The 20,178-nt window shown below is 41.1% G+C and overlaps 1 protein-coding gene across 7 annotated transcripts in view; it reads right to left on the reverse strand.

Moving 5' to 3' along the window:
* Positions 1 to 20,178, reverse strand: part of PCDH9 (protocadherin 9) — an 873,980-nt gene that overhangs the window by 713,206 nt on the left and 140,596 nt on the right. The window lies entirely within an intron of this gene.

A 20,178-nucleotide genomic window follows, 5' to 3' on the forward strand; every position in this document is an offset into this window, starting at 1 on the left:
AAAATCAGACACCCCAAGAACCACAAAGCAACCAACCAACCCTCTTTGATATACTGCATCAGCTGGTAGCAGCTGCTGTCTATGGGAAAAGATGAAGGGAAAATGAGAGTTGGGACAAGTTGCTAAAACACAGAGTGTGAATGCTTAGTGATACTTGTTTTGTGTCCACCAAAACACATGGCTATTTTGAGCTGGCAAAAACAAATGCTTCACTTTCTGTTTAGAACCAGCTCTTTACAGGAGAATCTGTAAATAGAAAGTGGAAAAGCTAGCATACAGTTAACCTCTACTTGTTGCTAAATACAGCTATGCATATAGTAATTCATGTCAATGTTAGCAATAGACTATGTCACTTCAGAATGAAGCATTCATGCTGAAAACATTCTACTTTAATCAGGAGCTGACCTATGTCATTAGACTCTTGAAATCACTAACTTTGCTACCGGTACACCTATAGAAGAATGGTCTTTTAATTATAAGTTTGTGTGACATTAACTCCTTTGAATTATGCATAAAAGTGGCTCTGGTATTGATCACCTTTTTCGCTTTAGGCTGGAATTTGTTTCAGTGACTAAGGTAATGTTGGGTTTATTTGTTTACAATGATTTCACTGAACAATCAAAACAAAGCCAATGTGTTTGAGAGCTTCTCCACTTGTCACAAGCATTACAATGGTCACTTATTAAATTACACACAGGCCATCATTCAACAACTTGAAGTGATTGTCTCCAGGATCAAGACTGGATTTTCTGTATAAATTGAAGATTTGAATATTAGACTCTCAGGTCTCTTATTTCCTCTTAAAATGTCATAATGAATTTTCAGCTTTCTGTATTTCCACAGCATAAGTATGGGATTTTTTCTTTCTTTCTTTCTTTTTTTTTTTTTTTTACAATGAATCTGGTGTCCCCATTAGTGAACCATGATCCCTTACCAAAGGGTTATCCCTCTGCTCTAATTCAAAGCTGATTGAGAGCAATTTAATAGTATAATTTTTGGCTCCTTCAGATTCTGCCTTTCATTTTCTACCACTCAGTTCAGCCAGGAGATGCTTACATCAGTAAAATTTACCCTTTGAGGAACAAAGGCATCTGATCCTAAGATATCTGAACCTAATCTCTCTTGCCCTCACCAACAATAGGAAACTAATTTGAGCAAAGATGTCCACACTGGAAGAAGTGAGTTACAGAAACCAAACCTTCCCCTTTCTTCTGCTTGTGCTACTGACAAGTTAGGCTATTGGAATCTGCAAAAACTAAAAAAAAAAAAAAATCTCACTGGGAGTTCCCAGGACAAGGTGTCAAACACGTATTTCAAATGGATGAATCTCTGGGTGAGTGAAACAGTTCACTTCAATCCCAATAAAACTATTGCAGATTCGAAATTGCAGAGCTCATGTCAATGTTGCAGTTCAAGCGCTCACGGAAGAGTTTGCAATGCTCAAATGTTTATGTACATATTAACAAGTCAGAGTTCTTTCCCTCTTCAATGAGGGTTTTTTGTTTTTGTTTTTTGCTTCTTTATTGGCTTCCTTTGAACACCACTCTTAACTGGGGAACAAAATTTAAGATCTCTCTTAAGAAAGTGCTGACTAGGCAAACAACTACTAAAGTGGCAGTAATAAAAACGGCCCAAAGAAATTATAGTTCTTTTCTTCTGAACCCCATCAGAGGAAAGATCTTTACTGGTGCAGCTCAGGAAGGGTTTGTGCAAAATAGGACTAAACCACCTTTGTACTCTACCAATCCCAGGCTGATCTGTACTGGGCCAGCATCAGGGCTTTACTCTGGGTTGGCTGTCTATGGCCTCACAGCTGGAGATCACCAGGAGCTACACCCCAACTATACACCCTAGGGCAGTTGCAAGAAGGTGCCACTACATTAACCCTCCAGCACCAGAGTACCATGCTATACACAGAAAATCCTCTGGGGGCCAGGTATGGCAGCTTTATGAAAGTTTTACACTTAGGGCTGGTCTCCACTACCTGGGAGATCAACGCTGCTGCAATCGATGCTGCAGGGATTGATTAGGTCTAGTGAAGACCCACTAAATCAATGGCAGCATGCTCTCCGGTCAAACCCAGTGCTCCAGCTCCCCAAGAAGAGTAAGGGAAGTCGACCAGAGAGCGTCTCCCATCAACTCAGCTTGAAGACATTGGGGTAAGTTGACATAAGCTATGTTGACTCCAGCTACATTATTCATGTAGCTCGAGTAGCATAACTTAGGTCGACTGACCCCTGCAGTGAAGACAATCCCTCTCACTGGATAGATACAAAGCTACACTCATACACTTGAGTCTCTGTCCTTGTGTATCTATCCTGGACCTGCCTGAACTGTGAAGTGTTTAGAAGTGCTTCATGGGCTCTGAACTGCTATCTACTAAACCAATGCTAATTTTGTGATTTAAACCTCTGTTTGGTTTCTGGCTACTAGAAATGTCAAATAGACAAATCAGGTCAAACACATTTGGGGACAAATTAAGGGGAGAGGGCAGCAACAATGCAGGCATTTTGTGAGCACAAGAGAAATGATGGGCTTAGTGATGCTGCCAGTTAGCAGTCAATGTCCTAAAGAGGTTGTGTCTCCTTGGGTGGCAGCATGGCCATGGTCTTCTTCCCACTGTGGATTAGCAGCTTCAGGGCTTTGCCGTGGGTTGTGCATGCTACAGCTTTTCACAAGGCATAAAGAAAAGGAAGCACTGCCAATGCACACAGATCTCCCCAGCGCCCCAGGAGGCATTATGCCTACTCCTAGCCTAGGCAGTCAAAATACCTTTAGCAGCCACTGCTCGATACTGCATGTCCTCCACTGCCCCTCCCAACAACTCTCTGGCTTTAAGAGCCAAAGTATGCACACTGTATACGAGTAGGATGCAACCTTAATGGTGGGTAAACCTCAGTATATATTTTCTTCAAGTAGACTAAGTTTCAACCTTTTTTGTCCTTGGTAAAGTAGCTTTAAAGAAGCAACAATTTTTATGGATGCATAAAGAATTCTGCCATTTTAAAATAATTCAACATTTCCGATGTTCAATCCCAGTGCAAACCGCCTGAGCCCTTAAAAGCCACTATTAAATTTTCTTCTAGCCCCAAGTCCTGCAGATACCTTTTCTTACCCATCCCCATTTACTTTCTCTTTCTTCTATCTTAGTAACAGTGTCTTAGTGTCTCTGCTGATAATATTCTGCTCACTATAGTATTGTTGTTCCATAAAAATGAAAGTTACTCCATATGCAAGAGTGGGGTTAATAACAGGGGAGAAAAAGAACAAAAGAAAGAGGTATCTACCATCTGGTTTCTAATAAAGTGTAAGTCTGGGAGACAGTATCCTGGGTTTTACTCCCTACTCTAAGTCCCACAAAGCCTGTGTATGATTTTGGCAAAACACAATGGGGAAGACTGTAGCTCTTAGTTGGCATTAGACTTGGGGGAAGGGAGCGAGGCAAAGCTGTGTACAGGAGACCAACTGATGAGGCATTGTGCCTGTGAAAGTCATAACGTCTGCTAGGAGCACTAGAGAGCATGTGTAGCTCGCAGCTCTTGCTACACCCTTTTATACGGAGCAGCATTCATTCCCCTGCCACATTAGCCTAGATACATGGCCCTTCCCTTCTCTGCTCCTCTACCTTTGGAAGAGGAGTAGCATTGTCAGCACTAGACTCCTTACAGCTTTTTCCAGTCCTTGCAGTTCTGGAAGGCACTTTGCCTATCCCTATGAATATGTAGAAGAGGGTGGGTGAAGGCTTTTTATATTCTCTGTCTTGCACACTTGTGCAGGACTAGGCACAACATAGCCCTGTATTTCTCAGTTCCCAAATTTATCTGTTTTGAAAAAGAGACTAATAATACCTGCCTCACAGAGGGATTGTGAAGCTCAATTAAGTAATGTTTGCAGAGTGTGAACTTCTCAAATGAAGGGCACTATACAGGTACAAATTATTATTATCAATTCAGGAGTGGAGGAAACCATTATACCGTGGACTGAACGCTGCTCTCTGCACTTAATAGAGAGAATGCTGAAAGCAGCATCAATGGAGACTGTGGTCTTCAACATACATTAGTTTATTCACACAGCACAAGCCAGAAAGAATTCTCCTGGCACCTGCTCTGGCACTCAGTTCTATGAACCTGAGTCAGAGACAAGATTTGCTCTTTGAAAATGCAGGCATTTCATAGATACCTTGTGTGGTCTCTATGGGGGAATGAATAAGTTGTCATGGGTACTTTCTGTTTACAATCCCACAGAGTGGAATCAGCATCTGCTACGAAGAGAGGCTCTCCTTGAAAGCAAAATACTTGGGAGCAGATATTGGCTAGAGGGATGAAAGAGCTGCAGGGGAAACTGGACCAAAGGAGAAGGAGTCAGAGTAAAGGAATGTAGGTATTAGCAGATAGAAAATTAAAACTTACATTGAAAGAAGTGGGGCTCTAACAGAATTCATGTTAGTTACTATAGCTCAGCCATTTTCCTGTATTGCTCATGTACTGAGTATGTACAAATATTTTTCCCTAGATGTTTCAAACGTGTAAAATTTTATCTTAATTGCTGTGTCAATTATTTCACGTAAACTGAGCACAGAATGAGGAGCTAGTAACTTTTAATTGGAACACTGTCTCTTTTACTGACTTGCTCTGCGACCTTGAATAAGTCACCTCAGCTTCCTGAGGATGAGTCTCCCCATCTGTAAAATGGGAGGTAATAAAACATGCCTGTGAAGATTACTTAATGTACTGTGAAATACATTAAGTACTGTGAAGATTACTTAATGTCTGAATAGTGTTTTGAAGTTGACAAGAGCTACATATGGTAAGGGTCAGATCCTGCAAGCCCTCCAGGTATGGAACTCCCATTGAGGTCAATGGAAGTTCTATCCCAGAGGGCTTGACAAACTGGGCCCTATGTGCAAGTATTAATAGTTGTCAATCTGTGGGCATGAGAGAGAGAGAGAGCAGTAGAAAAAGAGAGTACAATCACTTCAAAACGTGCTTTGTTAACCTGATACTATCATGGCTTCCTTCATCAGACACATTTTAATCCTAAATTAAACAAACATGTTCCAAACAAATATGAAAATAAAATAAGTGATACCTGATGGGGCAGGGGAGAATACTCCACTGTTTCCTTTTACAGATGCTCCTATTCCCAAAAAACCGAACATCCTACTCACTTTAACATTACATTAAGTTTTTTCACTCCAGATTTGGTTTTTGTCTCAGGCTCAGTTGTAATGCCTTGGCAAATTGTCAAAGCACTGGTATGGAGAAACCACAAAGCAGTGGTGTCCAGGGCATTTCACTTGTATTGTGTTTTTATTTTATCATTAGACAGACTGGACATATTATCTTCGACGGTTTGTAGGCAGAGAGAGAGAGAGAGAACAATGAATGGGTCCTACTCTGCCAAAAATAAATATGACCTTCCAAGGCTCATAAAGCCCAGAAGGCGCCAAAGAGGCTATTGAGAGGGAAGGTTGGCTGGCTGTGGAAAGAGGAAAAAATAACCATTCCATAGATGGAAACTGTTCCATAGATTCATAGATTCCAAGGACAGATGGGACCACTGTGATCATCTAATCTGATCTCCTGCATAACACAGCCATAGAACTTCCCCACAATAATTCCTAGAGCAGATCTTTTACAAAAACAACCCATCTTGATTTAAAAATTGTCCATAATGGAGAATCCACTACAGCCCTTGGTAAATTTTCCCAATGGTTAATTACTCTCACTGTTAAAAATGAACACCTTATTTCCAGTCTGCATTTTTTAACTTTATCTTTCAGCCATTAGATCATACCTTTCTCTGCTAGATTGATAATGGACTCTTCAAATATTTGTTCTCCATTTAGCTACTTACAGACTGTAATCAAGTCACCCATTAACCTTCTTTTAGTTAAGTTAAATGGATTGAGCTCCTGGAGTCTGTCACTATAAGACATGTTTTCTAATAATTTTCATCTTTATTTTGGATCTTCTCTGAACCTTCTCCAGTTTATCAACATTCTTCTTTAATTGTAGACAGAACTGGACACAGTATTACAGCAGCAGTCACACTACTGCCAAGTAGAGAGGTAAAATAACCTTTCTACTCCTACTCAAGATTTCCCCTTTAATTCATCCAAGATTCCATTAGCTCTTTTGGCCACAGCATCACATTTGGAGCTCATGTTCAACTACTTATCTACCACAATCACCACATCTTTTTCAGTCACTGCTTTGCAGGATAGAGTCCCCCCCATCCTATAAGTATGGCCTACATTCTTTGTTATTGGATGTATACATTTGCATTTACCCATATTAAAACATATATTGTTTGCTTGTGCTCAGCTTATCAAGAAATCCAGATCACTCCACAACTTCATAACCCGTATGCAACTGTCCCTACCAAATCTCAACCTCTAAGGCTCATGTAATTCCCTTGTATCGCCAAAGGATTGTCTCACTATATCTATCAGACTGGTGAGAATGTTAGAAGTCCAACTACACCTTTTTACAGCTTCCCAGCCAAAGAACCTTTGACAACTTCATTCACACTCTACCTGCTATCTATGCCTTCTTGGACTGGACTTCTGTGTTCATTTTAAGCAGCTGTCTGCTTTAAAACAAAAACAAAACTGCCACAAAATATCTTTCCCTCCAAAGTGAATTTTCCCACCAAAGTACCAGTAGTTTTAGCTATAAGATGTGTGGTATTCAACTCAGGACTAGAGATGGGTTTGAGGTTTATAAAGGCCATTTTTGGAGACTTTATATAATTTTAGTGCTTCCTATATGCAGTAGAAATCCTCCACCAACAGTGCATAAGCATATTCCCACTGAAGCCCTACTGGCAGGACATGGAGGAGGGTTGCAGAAATCCTCTGTGAAGATGGCCTTCATTTCCAATTTATCTCCTAGGATCTTCACAGTTTCCCCACAGTCCTTAGGCCTTAAGGGATTAATACAGCATAATCACTAACATATATCGACAAGCTGTGTGGTACTGTAATTACTAACATCACCACCAAAGCTGAAAGGGAAGTGCAGGAACAGGTAGTTTTAAATATGGAAAGCACCAATGTAACAATGCTGGAATTAAATGGTAACTCTTTTGTTCTTACAGAAGAATCACATGATTATTTGTGCTCTGCAGATTACAAAACAAGGAATAGTTAGGAATAACTAAAGCTTTACACCACAAGATTACATGCATTTATGAGAATATGGTTCTTCCAGAATGCCACTGTGACCCACTCTGAATAAATGTACTATTTCTCTGTAGGGTTAAGGATTGGGCACTGCATTTTATTAGGTAAGTAAGGCAGAACCAGGTCTTCAGAGCGTAATTATTTATGACTTATACTACCAAAAAAAGGAAAAGAAAAAAAATAATGCAAAACCACTTCTACTTAAGTACTCTAGAGCAGCCAAAACATTCAGCAGTCAGCCAGATCATTTCATTTAGTCTCACAGAGAACACTCAGGGATTTTACAACACAAAGTAAACAGTGAATATATAATTTTGCAATGTCATTTTCAAATTAAACCAATTGAATGATACAAACATTAAAAAGTTGTAACATTAGTATTTTGTTTTTTCAGCTATCTTTCCGGTTTTTTGTGATGGGGTCTTCTTGAGCAGTTCACTATTGGTTTCTCTGTCGCCAGAGGCCTGATTCTGCAACAAACTGAGCTTGTCCCAAGAGGTACAGTGTGACCGCATTTTTGAGGTGAAACAGTAGGTGGGGATGTTGACTGTTTTGGTAGGAGCTCTGGAAGGTTTGGGTGGAAAGAGGAAATGGCCTCTCTTCTTTGTTCTTCTCTTAGACAAGATATTCTGCCACCTTCTTTTACATTTCCTACCACCCTCTACTTTCAGAGTAAAACCCAGGATGTTTGTTTACAGTAAAGGACATGTTGGGAGAAAACAGTAAGACGAGATTAAGCCACAGAAAGGAAAGAGATAGAGAGAGAGAGAGAAAAGCCTTATTATCCTTACATACAGATGATTGACTGCTCGGACTCATTAATCTTAAAGATACGTCCACCCTGCTACATGCTGTGCAAATCAACAGTATGGCAACTTCTCTGGATACAAAGTCAACTGGGAAAAATCTATTTCTATGTCTCTAGCAATGGCTGGATCTATCTGTTGCAGAGATAGTGTGATCTAGATGAGGAGAAGCAGTCTGGCTTAGTGGATAGAACATCGGATTGGGAGTCAGAAGACCTGCATTCTATTCCTGGCTCTGCCAATGACCTTGGGCAAGTCACTTCCCCTCTCTGTGCTTCCATTTAATACTAACCTCCTTTGTCATAGCTTTGAGATCTATTGATGAAAAATGCTACATAAGTGCTAACTATTATTATCAAAAAGAAAAGGAGTACTTGTGGCACCTTAGAATAAATTTGTTAGTCTCTAAGGTGCCACAAGTACTCCTTTTCTTTTTGCGAACACAGACTAACATGGCTGCTACTCTGAAACCTATTATTATTATATGTGCTGACCTCTATGACCCTTTTCATCAAGTTAATCAGGTCATAACAAAGTATATACTAATTCTGGGTGCATCCATTTTTCAGTGCCAAATCTGAGGCAACTAGACAAAAATGTCAGTACCCAAAATTAGTGAATGTGTATATAGTATTTAAAGATAAGGTGAGAGAGGTGACATATACCTAGTTAGGTTATGGGGAGAAGGCTCACTTCAAAACCTTACATATAAAAAACCTCACACACTCTGGCCTAATATTGAGAACTTATTTAAACATTCAGAGAACTAAGCAATGAGGAAAATATCACTATGCCCTTTACGGTGGAACTGAAATTGGGAACATAAAAATTGCCCTTAAACTCCTCTGCTTTACAGTCCTGCTCCCAATAAAGATCTCAGCCCAAACAGTCCATAGTTCAAATAAACTGTTTCTTTGAAGAAAACAAAGACAACTGTCTCCCACAAAATCATGGCGTAATAGTGAGCTGGACCTATTTGCTCTGCAACTGTACTACTTAGACTAAAATTTGAAGGATGTGGCCAGGTGTTTTCCTGTTGCACAAGACATTAATTACCCTCTCTTGGTTGCAACCAAAAGGGACACAACTTTGTGGCATTCCAGCTAGTCCACTCTCAACCTTACTAACAATGCTCAGAAGCAATCCAATGAAGTGCTGATTTTCCCAGAACCTTCTAGATAGCCTCAAGAGGTGGGTCTAGCTTTATAATTGGCATCCCCTGCAGTTAGCATAAATGTGTCCTTTTGATGAGACAATGGGAGGTAGTTGCAGAGCAAACTGTTGATATCATCCCTCTTACTCTTCTAACAATGTCCTCTACGCAAGTGATTTGAGCTTCAACTACTTTTTTTCTGAGCACAAAACTGTGATGCCACACCTAACAGCTACTCTAGCCCATTTTGATGAGACTAGATGACAGCGGTGGATCACTCAGAATTACCCTCTTCTTCTCATTCCCTCAGAAATATTTGGCACTGGCCACTGTCAGAGACAGGATACTGGGCTAGATGGACCATTGGTCTGATCCAGTACGGCCCTTCTCAGGTTATGTTCTTATGATGCTATCAAATCAGATGCCATGCTCAATTTTAAATTTTGGCTTAAAAACAAAACTACGCTTGTTCATGAGGATAACCAACAACAGAGTAATTTTGTAGCACAAGGTGACCTTGAACAAAAGTTTATCCCTCTGCAGGGGTGAGATGTAAGTGGACTTAACATGCAGACTGCTGGTAGTCTTCATGAATTGAAGGCGTAGTACTTTGCATCTCATTCAAATGACAAGCATACAGATTAATAACTAATGTATTATTAATATGCATTTATTTCCTCTGCTGTATCCAGTTTTATAACAGGATGCATAATTAATGTGCTATTTTAATCATGTTATAATAACAAAAGTCTCACAAAGGAAATTCACTACTGGGTTAGGTGCAGTCAATGATGTCTAGTGGGAAACATTTTCATGTCAACTATAAATAAATAATTAGAAATATAAACAAAAATACATGTCACTGGCATAATTAAGGTAAAAAGATTTTCTACAGTTATGTTAAATATCAATGTGAGATGCAGCAGGAGTTTTTAAATTTTATTTTCTTTTATTTTCAATACAAGCCACACAACTGAAAGACAGCAGAATGGAAAAACTCAGCTAGCTACTGAGTTACTCATTGGTCTACCAATCTTGTAAGGTCTGATGTGCCTCAGTAGTTTATTTCTCATAACCTACTCACCAGCAACGAGAAAAAGAAAACTGACAAGAAAAACAGCTAGCAGAAAAAAGGGCATGAAGCATTGATGCTTCTAAATGGAGAATGCAGGTCCCTGTACTCTGATAGCAAAATGCAGTGATGAACAAGAAAAACCACTAGACCAGTTATGGCAGTCCACTGTAACTTGTGACAAATTAAATGTACTAGACTTTCCACCTCTCTGTGCAGATTCCTGTGTTTGTAGTAAAATATACTCCTATGAGAGTACTTTTCAAAGATCTGCTTTAGCTGAGTGACTCTCTAAATAGGAGTGCAATGTTGAACTAGGTTTGGTGCTTTCAAAATTTACTGTCTCATGTAGAAACCTCTCTCTTAAATTATTATCAAAAATAATGACCGAGTTACATAAATAAATCTGCTTAGCATCAATTATATCAATACTGTGTGTCAGAAAACCTTTCTAAGTCTAATACCTGCTGAAGGTTTAAACTTCCTAATCTTCTTAAAGGAACAGATTTTTAATACAATTGACCTGCTATTACTCACATACATAGACGTGAAATTTCCCAGGACTTTTTGTTTGTTTGCGTTTGTTTTAAGAGAACTTTATCCTTTATCGACTGCAAAACCTCTTAGAAGTTAGAAAATAGTTGTCTCCCTTTCTATTTGTCAGATATTGATCTCTCTCTTCCTGTCCCTTATGTTTTTGTTTGTTTGTTTGCTTGCTTTTAATCATCGTCATGGCCTTTCTTCTATTTGCTTAGATAGACTCATAAAATTGTAGATGGCTGTGACATTCTGACAGACAGAATCGAGAGCCACTGTGTAACCACTCTGCCTTAGCAAGAGTGAGAGCTTTGCCACTGCTAAGCTGCATGTCAGTTTCCTAACACACCAGCCCATCTGCCTTGCCAGCAAACTCGACAGGACTCTGCCAGTCCAAACCTTCCCTTGCAGGTAACAACCAATGAATCCCAATTCCTGAGTTCCCTAGACATGTCCCTCAGGCAACATCCTATCTCTCTTACTGGACACTCAGAGCGGTAATACCAAGTTCACTGCCTCCAAAGAGCCAGGATACACAACAGCTTGTTAGCTCAGCTGGGGTTAACACTCCAGCTTAATACACAGCACTGAGAAGGTTTGTGTAAAATGAAGAATACATTTATTAACAAAGACCATAGATTTAAGTGATTTCAAGTAAGAGTGAAAGAGATATGAAAGGGTTACAAACAAAACAAAAATAACACACTTTCTAGTGACTAAAATTTAATTCTAGAAAGATAGAGCTTTGCCTAACATAGTTTCTTAATCACCCCAAATTGTCAGCATTCTCCAGTCTCTTTTAGCAGAAAGATCCATCTTTCATAGATATAAATCGCTGGTTTCTTTGCCCTCTTTTTATAGTCCAGTAAAACTTTGGACTGTATTCTTTGAAAAGTAAGTCCAGACAAAGTCACTAAGTTCCTTGTTCCTGCTGCTCGTTCTTCAGGGTGCAGGCTCCAAGTACTTTTATTCACCCCCAGGTCAGTTTGCTTTTTTGATAAGCTTGACGACATTGTTTACCTTGTATTCAAATGTACTTCTATTGTCCTTTGCTTGCAAAACCTGACCCTCACAGAAAGGAGAATCCACATTTCTTTGTCGGGGACAAACACGTTTATCTGTTCTACTCATATTGCTTGGTCTGAATATATTTTAGGAACATAGTTCCGGACCACATACATAACAATTTATACAATGACCACACATACATCACACAATTATATTCCTGACCAGCGTGTCATTAGCGTTCATAAAAAAACCTTACTCCATGCACTTTTACAGTACAATACTACTGTATACAATCAGTTGATTCAATTGCTTATTCTTTGGGGGTCAGAAACCCTATTCTCCCCATGGGCTGTCTGGATCTTGATTGTCACAATTCTGTTATCAATGATTTAGATCAGGGGTCGGCAACCTATGGCACGCGAGCCGATTTTTAATGGCACGCTGCTGCCTGACAGGTCCCAGCCACGGGCCCTGCTCAGCCCACTGCCGAACCCAAGCTGGGACCCCGGCAGGCAGCAGCGTGCAATTAAAAATCCTGCCCGCCCCGGTCTGCTCTTCTCCACTCCCTCCCCACCCCCGGCTGCTGCTGCAGAGCAGACAAGCTCCCCCCTCCTCCGCCTCTTCCTCCAGCATGCTGCATTCTTGCCCCTCCTCCTCTCCCTCCCTGCCACCAATCAGCTGATGGCCCTTGCAAGGGAGGGGGAAAAGCAGAGCCGCAGCGCGGTTGCTGCTCCAGGGAGGAGGCGGAGAAGAGGTGGGGACGGGGCCTTGGGGAAAGGGGGGTGGAATCAGGGCACATCCCTCCAGCCCCCTGCTGTGAGCCTCTCTGGGCAGGGGGCTGGGAACACCCCCACGACCCGAGCCCAAACCCCCAGCACTCTACCCTGACCCCTGCACCCCCCCCACATCCCAGCCCCCTGCCCTGAGCCCTGCACCCCCCACACACACCCCAGCCCTCTGCCCTGATCCCTGCACCCCCCTCACATACACCCAGCCCTCTCCCTGACCCCTGCACCCTCCATGACCCCAGCCCTGACTCCAGTACCCCCACACATACCCAGCCCCCCACACCCCTTGCCCTGACTCCCGCACCCCCCTCACATGCCCCCAGCCCCCTGCCCTTACTCCTGCACCCACACACATACCCAGCCCCCTCACACCCCATGTCCTGACTCTTGCACCCCCCACATTCCCACCCCCACCCTGAGCACCAAACGGGAGCTCCTGCACCCCCTCCTACCCCCACATTCCCACCTGCACCCCTTGCACCAAATGGGAGCTGCCCAGGTAAGCACTCCACACTCCACACCCAAACCCTGAGCCTCCTCCCTCATTCTAGCTCTTGGCCAGACCCTACACCCCAACCCCCAGCCTGCTCCTTCACCCCCAGCCCTGTGCTCAGTGCACTCCCACCCTCAGCTCAGTGCAGAGAAAGAGGAAGAGAATGGGCTAGAACCAGGGAGAAGGCAGGTACCCACTCTATATGGGCAGGACCAGGATCCCAGACCAGCAGTGGGCTGTGTGGGGCCGGCAGCCGGGACCCTGGCTGGCAGGAGCCGGTGGACTGAACCCCAGATTGGCAGCGGGCTGAGTGGCAGCGGGCTGAGCCGCTCAACCCACTGCCAGTCTGGGATCCCGGCCGCCAGCCCCGCTCAGCCCGCTGCCGGTCTGGGGTTCTGGCTGCTGGCCACTCAGCCCACGGCCAGTCTGGGGTTCTAGCTGCCAGCCCCTTGCCAGCCAGGATCCCGGCCGTAGGCCCTGCTCAGCCTGCTGCCAGCCTAGGTGAACAGAACCCCAGGCTGGCAGCGGGCTGAGCGGGCTGGTGGCGTAAGATCAGCATTTTAATTTAATTTTAAATGAAGTTTCTTAAACATTTTGAAAACCTTGTTTACTTTACATACGACAATAGTTTAGTTATATAATATATAGACTTATAGAGCGAGACCTTCTAAAAAATGTTAAAATGTATTACTGGCACGTGAAACCTTAAATTAAAGTGAATAAATGAAGACTCGGCACACCACTTCTGAAAGGCTGCCGACCCCGATTTAGATATTGGGGCCAAATACTGTGCTGCTGTAAAATGGAGTTGTACCCATTCACACCAGCTAAGAATTTAACCAGTAGCCATTCATTTTCCATTGAATTTTTGATTTGACTTATGGATTTGGGAAAAAGCAGGATTGGATTCCATATGTTAAAATATGTTAACTTTCAAGCCCAATTGGTTTCAGAGGTGGATTGTCAGCCCAGGCAAGTGAGACACAGCCTAATCAAGAAGTCTTAAAAGCTAAAAAATACATTTTGCATATTCATTTTTTCCCCTTTATCTGATAAATACATACAGATTTTAGGGCAAATGCTGATTTGATTTAAATATCACAGCTCACTCTTGCCATTGTAAAATGCAACAAGAGAAAGTTGAGGTTTGAATCTTGGTGCCTCATGGAGCTGCCTTGTTACCACAGCAACCCAGCACGCTGAGAAGCTCTTTGTAATGGTGCTGCTGTGGTATTTACTGCTTGGTGAGGCCACGGCAGAATTGTAGCAGTTAAGCCTAGTCTGCAGGTGGTTTGCAGAGGATGAGATGAGGCCTGTGCCCCCCCCCCCCCCCCGCCCAACCTCCTTCCCACGGGGCAGGCCCTGTGCATCCATGAGGAGCTCCCAGCTCTGCCTGCTGTTTCTTTACTACAAAGTAAGCTTTTAATATCTATTAAATTATATACTGGAAGAGGGTGGAAATAACTATTTTGTGATTTGTGCATGACTTGTCAAAAAAGTCAACAGCTGCCACAGTTTATATATATATATAAGTTTATATATTTGTTTTATTATCGCACAGTACTGTATTACATCTCTCAATCCGTCATGATTACATATCAAATCTGCCACTTTCTAAAACAATATGCCCTGCAAAATGCAGATGATTAAAAAAAAAGATAAAGCAGAATATGAATAACTTCATTTCCTGAGTTGTCCACATGAACTCTGATAGAAAGGTTTATACTGAGGATCTGATTATTAAATGCGGCCTCCCAATACATCACAATTGTGTAGTTACAACTGATGATAGTTATACATATAACTAGTCCACTTGCTTTTATGGGTATATTTTGGAAACGATATGTTTAAATGGCATCATTTGCACTCATAAATATTTGTACCCACAAAAAATGTGAAACTAGAGGCTGGACTGAGGCTTCTGTCAAAATCAGGCTAATAACAATAATACCTAGATCTTAAATTGTTCTTTTAATCTGTAGACCTCAATGCACTTCATAAAAGCAGCAAATACACAGATGGAGAAACTAAGGAAAAGAGAGATTCCGTGACTTTCCTATTGTTACAGCAGGAATAAAACTCCTGAATTCCTATCCAGTATGCTACTTATTGGGCCATATACCCTGCTACAGAATGGAGAAGGACAAAGGGAAAATGTACTAAAAATTATGTAACCTGAAAGCTGTGCAATAAATTGACAAATGCAAGCAAATTAAAACTCAGAGAATTAATAGATAATGGATTATAGGCCTTTTCTGTGGTTACTCTGTCAAATCCAGTCCAGTCTGGGAATAAATTAAGTTGGCACCATTTGATGGCTATTCATTATATGGCATAAGTTTGAGAGATCTCAGTCCAGTTCCTAATGGATCAGTGCCCACATTAGGGAAAGTAAACACCTTTGTAATTGGCACCCTTTGTGGTTGGCTCTGCAGAGATTTTAGCAGCAGCACTGTGGATTGATAGGGGGAGCTGAGAAGCAGTGTCGCCAGAGTGAAGAAGATTTGGAGTAAAAAGCACATGGACAAGGGTTTTTGGCAGTAGAAACAGTAAGGAAATATGGATTTTTTGGTGAAGTCAGAATGAAGCAGTTTGTCTTAGCAAGAGCTTGGATAAGCAGAGGGAAGCAGAGAGAACAGTCAAAGATTACACTAAGATTATGGTCCCAGGAGACAGGAAGAATAGTGAAGCTGTAAATGGAGACAGAGAAGGGAGGCGGAGGAGAGGGGCTGAGAAGTAAGATAAGAAATGGTTTATGTTTACTAGGAGTCTAAGTGTCACACACTTTTTTTTTTCCTTTTCAGTTTTAACAAGTGGTCTGAAACACGAAAACATGGATAATATCAGGAAGGTAAGACCTTCCTGTGGGACCATTGACACTTTAGGATTATTTTTTTACACCTACCAACTTTGACAAGTGTTCTTTTAGGCTGATGCTCTGCTCTTAGCCCTTCCAATTTGTGCCTTAATAATTCGAGGGTATCAGAGCAATGGAATGCTGTGATGCAGAAACAAACCAATGAATTAAGGAGAGAGTCATTTTAACTTTAAAATTAAGGCTGTGACTCAAACTTACATAAAACAAAGGAAAACAAAGATGTGCATGTTTGAATAGGGACTGTGTTTGTGTGGAAGGTAGATTCATATGTACATATACACACACTGAATGTTCCTTTATGTACATATACATTAACGTAATTATCTGCAGATATATGCAGGAGGATAAAGCTCAGACATTTTCTTTATGAGTCCACTGATCATCTGTATTTCTGTAACTCCACAACTTAATCCTGTACTCTGTTTCCCCTGTCCAAAGAGAAGTTTTCATTGCGGAATGACTTTGTGGGAGAAATCTGCTCCTTGTTAGCTGATGCTGTCTTTACTGTCCAGATATATTAGCACTCTCTTACCAGTTAGTCATAATGTGTGCTGAAGTGCACTATATACTGCTAAACTAAATTATTTTTTTCCATTACATTATTATAGTTTATTTCACATAGAGGCAGAATGCAATAGAAACCAAAGCTCCATGCTCCAGATCACTATATTGTTCAGTTTTACAAACATCCAATATTTCTTTCCCCCCCGCCCTCTAAAAAATAAATGGCTTAAGCAATGGATAGAGTATCCATTTTTCCCACAGTGAGACATCATTCCTGTGGTGGTGTGTATTATCAGAGCCACATAGTGATTGGAAGTCTACTATCCACTGATTTATGCTACTGAGCTGTGGAAGAAAAACAAAAGTCAACTTTTAAATTATACCATGTAGAAATCAATTCCTGAGTAGATAATAACAAGAGAATGATAGGAGACATAACATTGCCTGATTGTTTGAAAGCTAAGTTGCCTTTGTAGTCATAGTTGGAAATATTGGATTTTTACACCAGGCACAATATCCACTACGACTCTTTATGTGAAGTTTCAGCATTATCAGCAGAGAAGATCATGAAGAAAATAATTGGTGAAACTTCACATAAAGAGTAGTAGTGAACATTCCCTTAAGTGAGTCCAAGAAGATCACAGAACATTGAGAATGCTTATCTATTGGAGGCCTTATCCCAAGATCATCCTCATGGTTGTTTAAATAAAGGAGGATAATCTGTCCAAAGTTCAGTTTCTTGCTACAAAGAAAGCTGGTCCTAAGTCTCTTTTGAAAGAGACTTACTCCACTATGACTGAATGAACTGTGTTGGAACCATGCAATACACTGCATAACTGGCAAGAAAAATGTAAGACAGGAAACAGACCTATAGCCCCCAAAAGGGTCAACAAAGTCATCAGCACAAAAACTGCCTTCATCATTTGTTATGTATACTCCTCCTGCCCACAAAGGACTTTATTTCAAACTTCAAAAAGCTCATTCATGGAAATGATCCCTTCAAAATTGTTTTTGACCATGCTCCTATGTTCATTGAAACTTCCATGTTCATTCAAGCATGACAGATCTATGGCAGAAATAGGTTTTACTTTTTTTTTATGACTCAATCTGGCCTTATCTCTATTTAGTTCACCAGTCACTCAGACTGTCTGGAGTAAGGCTCTGCTGAAGAAAGTTAGAAAGAAATATATACTTGTTCAACAATATATAGTCAAAGAACCATATAAATGTCACAGGAGTGAGTCAGGGGTGTATTACTAGAGTCTATTTACTTTAAACAAAATAATCCGACTATGGGTCATCTGAAGATCACCAGTTCTAATCTGGTCAAGGTCAACAGTGAAAATTATTAGCACGCAACATCATCAAGTAATGGCTGCTTAATCGTCCTGGTGAAATGAGTTGGTGGTCTCTACCCAGTTCCCAATGGACATGTATTTGGGGTTGGGAAGGAGTTTTCCTCCAGGGCAGATTGGAAGAGACCCTGGAGGTTTTTCACCTTCCTCTGTAGCATGGGGCCTAGGTCACTTGCTGGAGGATTCTCTGCTCCTTGAAGTCTTTAAACCATGATTTGAGGACTTCAATAGCTCAGACATAGGTGAGAGGTTTTTTGCAGGAGTGGGTGGGCGAGATTCTGTGGCCTGCGTTGTGCAGGAGGTTGGACTAGATGATCATAATGGTCCCTTCTGACCTTAGTATCTATGAATCTATGAACTTGCACCTTGCTGGCCATCTCATTAACAGGGCCAAGAACTGAATGATCACAGAGGCTGACCTACCTTCTCTTCTCCTAAATGTGATCTTTCCAGGTCAGGTTTAAATTACACTTGCTAGACATGTGGCGAAGTAAGCATTGCAATTTGCCTGCATGGAAACCTTTTCTATGGAGAGAAGACTGCTGTCTACAGGGCTGGCCAGCACCTTTTAGAAGCACAACATACATGGAGTTTTATTACAAGCTAGGAGCTTCAGTCTTTACATGTTTGCTGACAAGGGACCCAACTCTGCTCTTGAATGTCTGGATGCAGTGCCTGTTATCTTCACTTCAGTGGAAGCTGCACATATATACACCTGAAGGAAGAATGTGCCGAAACATCTGGAGTAATGTCAGGCAGATTTCCTCCTCAGTCTATTCATTTCTTTGTAGCACATCATTAGAAAACACATTTCCATTTTCTGGAATGGACTTTGTTTTGGTATGTACATTCCAGTCACACCTCTGACTGTCAAATAGAGGCACAAAGTTAAGGATTACTCTAAAATTAAGTGTCCTTTATATATATATCAAAAGGATGGACTATTTAAGATAATTGGCAAAAGACATGGCCATGTCAAACATGTTAGTATGTTTAGCTACTTAGTTTAAGAGTGAACAGTTTCTCTGTGATGTAAATTGCTGTTTATGAAAACATGTCAGCTACAACTTCAGAAATCTTTGCTTGGCAAAGGTCCTGATGCAATCTATATACACTTCGATAAAATGGAAATGTATCGTAAAATAAAAAATATGTTTTTCTCACAAAAAAGTTTATTTAAATGTAAACTGAGGGACTGTTAATATCTTGATGACTCTACACAAGCATGGTACATTTTATTTTCATTGCAAAAGGTATACTACAGTTAATTTTCCTGGGAATATACAATGGTACTATATAATATGTCCCCGCTATCTGGACACAAAGCCATGGGGTAGGCTAGGAGGTAAGCTTGTACATTAATTTTTAAGTATTTCTTTATGCTCCTTTCATTGCAAAAATCTTTGGTGAGTTCTTATTTTCTTGTGTATGGGAGTGTAACAGCAGGCAGTGTCTACTAAAGGATGCAGTGTAACCTAGTCTGTAGGGGCACTGAACTAGGCCTTGGGTTAAATTCCTGGCTCGGTGGCTGCTTTACTGTGTGACCTTGGGGAAGTCACTTCCTTCCCTGTGCTTCAGTTTCCCCATCTGTAAAATGGTGATGATAATAATACTAACTTCCTTTGTAAAGTGTTTTGAGATCTATCGATAAAACGTACTATAGAAGAGCTCATTCAAAAGCCACATACCACTCTGTAACACTGATAGATTAATACTTCTCCTGGATAGTAGGAAACAAATTATAAAGGGAAGGGTAAACACCTTTAAATCCCTCCTGGCCAGAGGAAAAACCCTTTCACCTGTAAAGGGTTAAGAAGCTAGGATAACCTCGCTGGCACCTGACCAAAATGACCAATGAGGAGACAAGATACTTTCAAAGCTGGAGGGGGTGGGAGGGTGGAAGAAACAAAGGTTCTCTTGGTCTGTGTGTTGCCTTTGCCGGGACCAGAGCAGGAATGCAGGTCAGAACTCCTGTAAAGGGCTAATAAGCAATCTAGTTAGATATGCGTTAGATTCTGTTTTGTTTAAATGGCTGATAAAATAAGCTGTGCTGAATGGAATGTATATTCCTGTTTTTGTGTCTTTTTGTAACTTAAGGTTTTGTCTAGAGGGATTCTCTATGTTTTGAATCTGATTACCCTGTAGGGTATTTACCATCCTGATTTTACAGAGGTGATTCTTTTACTTTTTCTTCAATTAAAATTCTTCTTTTAAGAACCTGATTGCTTTTTCATTGTTCTTAAGATCCAAGGGTTTGGGTCTGTATTCACCTATGCCAATTGGTGAGCATTTTTATCAAGCCTTCCCCAGGAAAGCAGGTGTAAGGTTTGGGAGGATTTTGGTGGGAAAGACGTTTCCAAGCAGGCTCTTTCCCTGTTATATATTTGTCAGACGCTTG

This window comes from Chelonia mydas, chromosome 1 (genome assembly GCF_015237465.2).
Source record: "Chelonia mydas isolate rCheMyd1 chromosome 1, rCheMyd1.pri.v2, whole genome shotgun sequence".
NCBI classification, from domain to species: Eukaryota; Metazoa; Chordata; order Testudines; family Cheloniidae; genus Chelonia; species Chelonia mydas.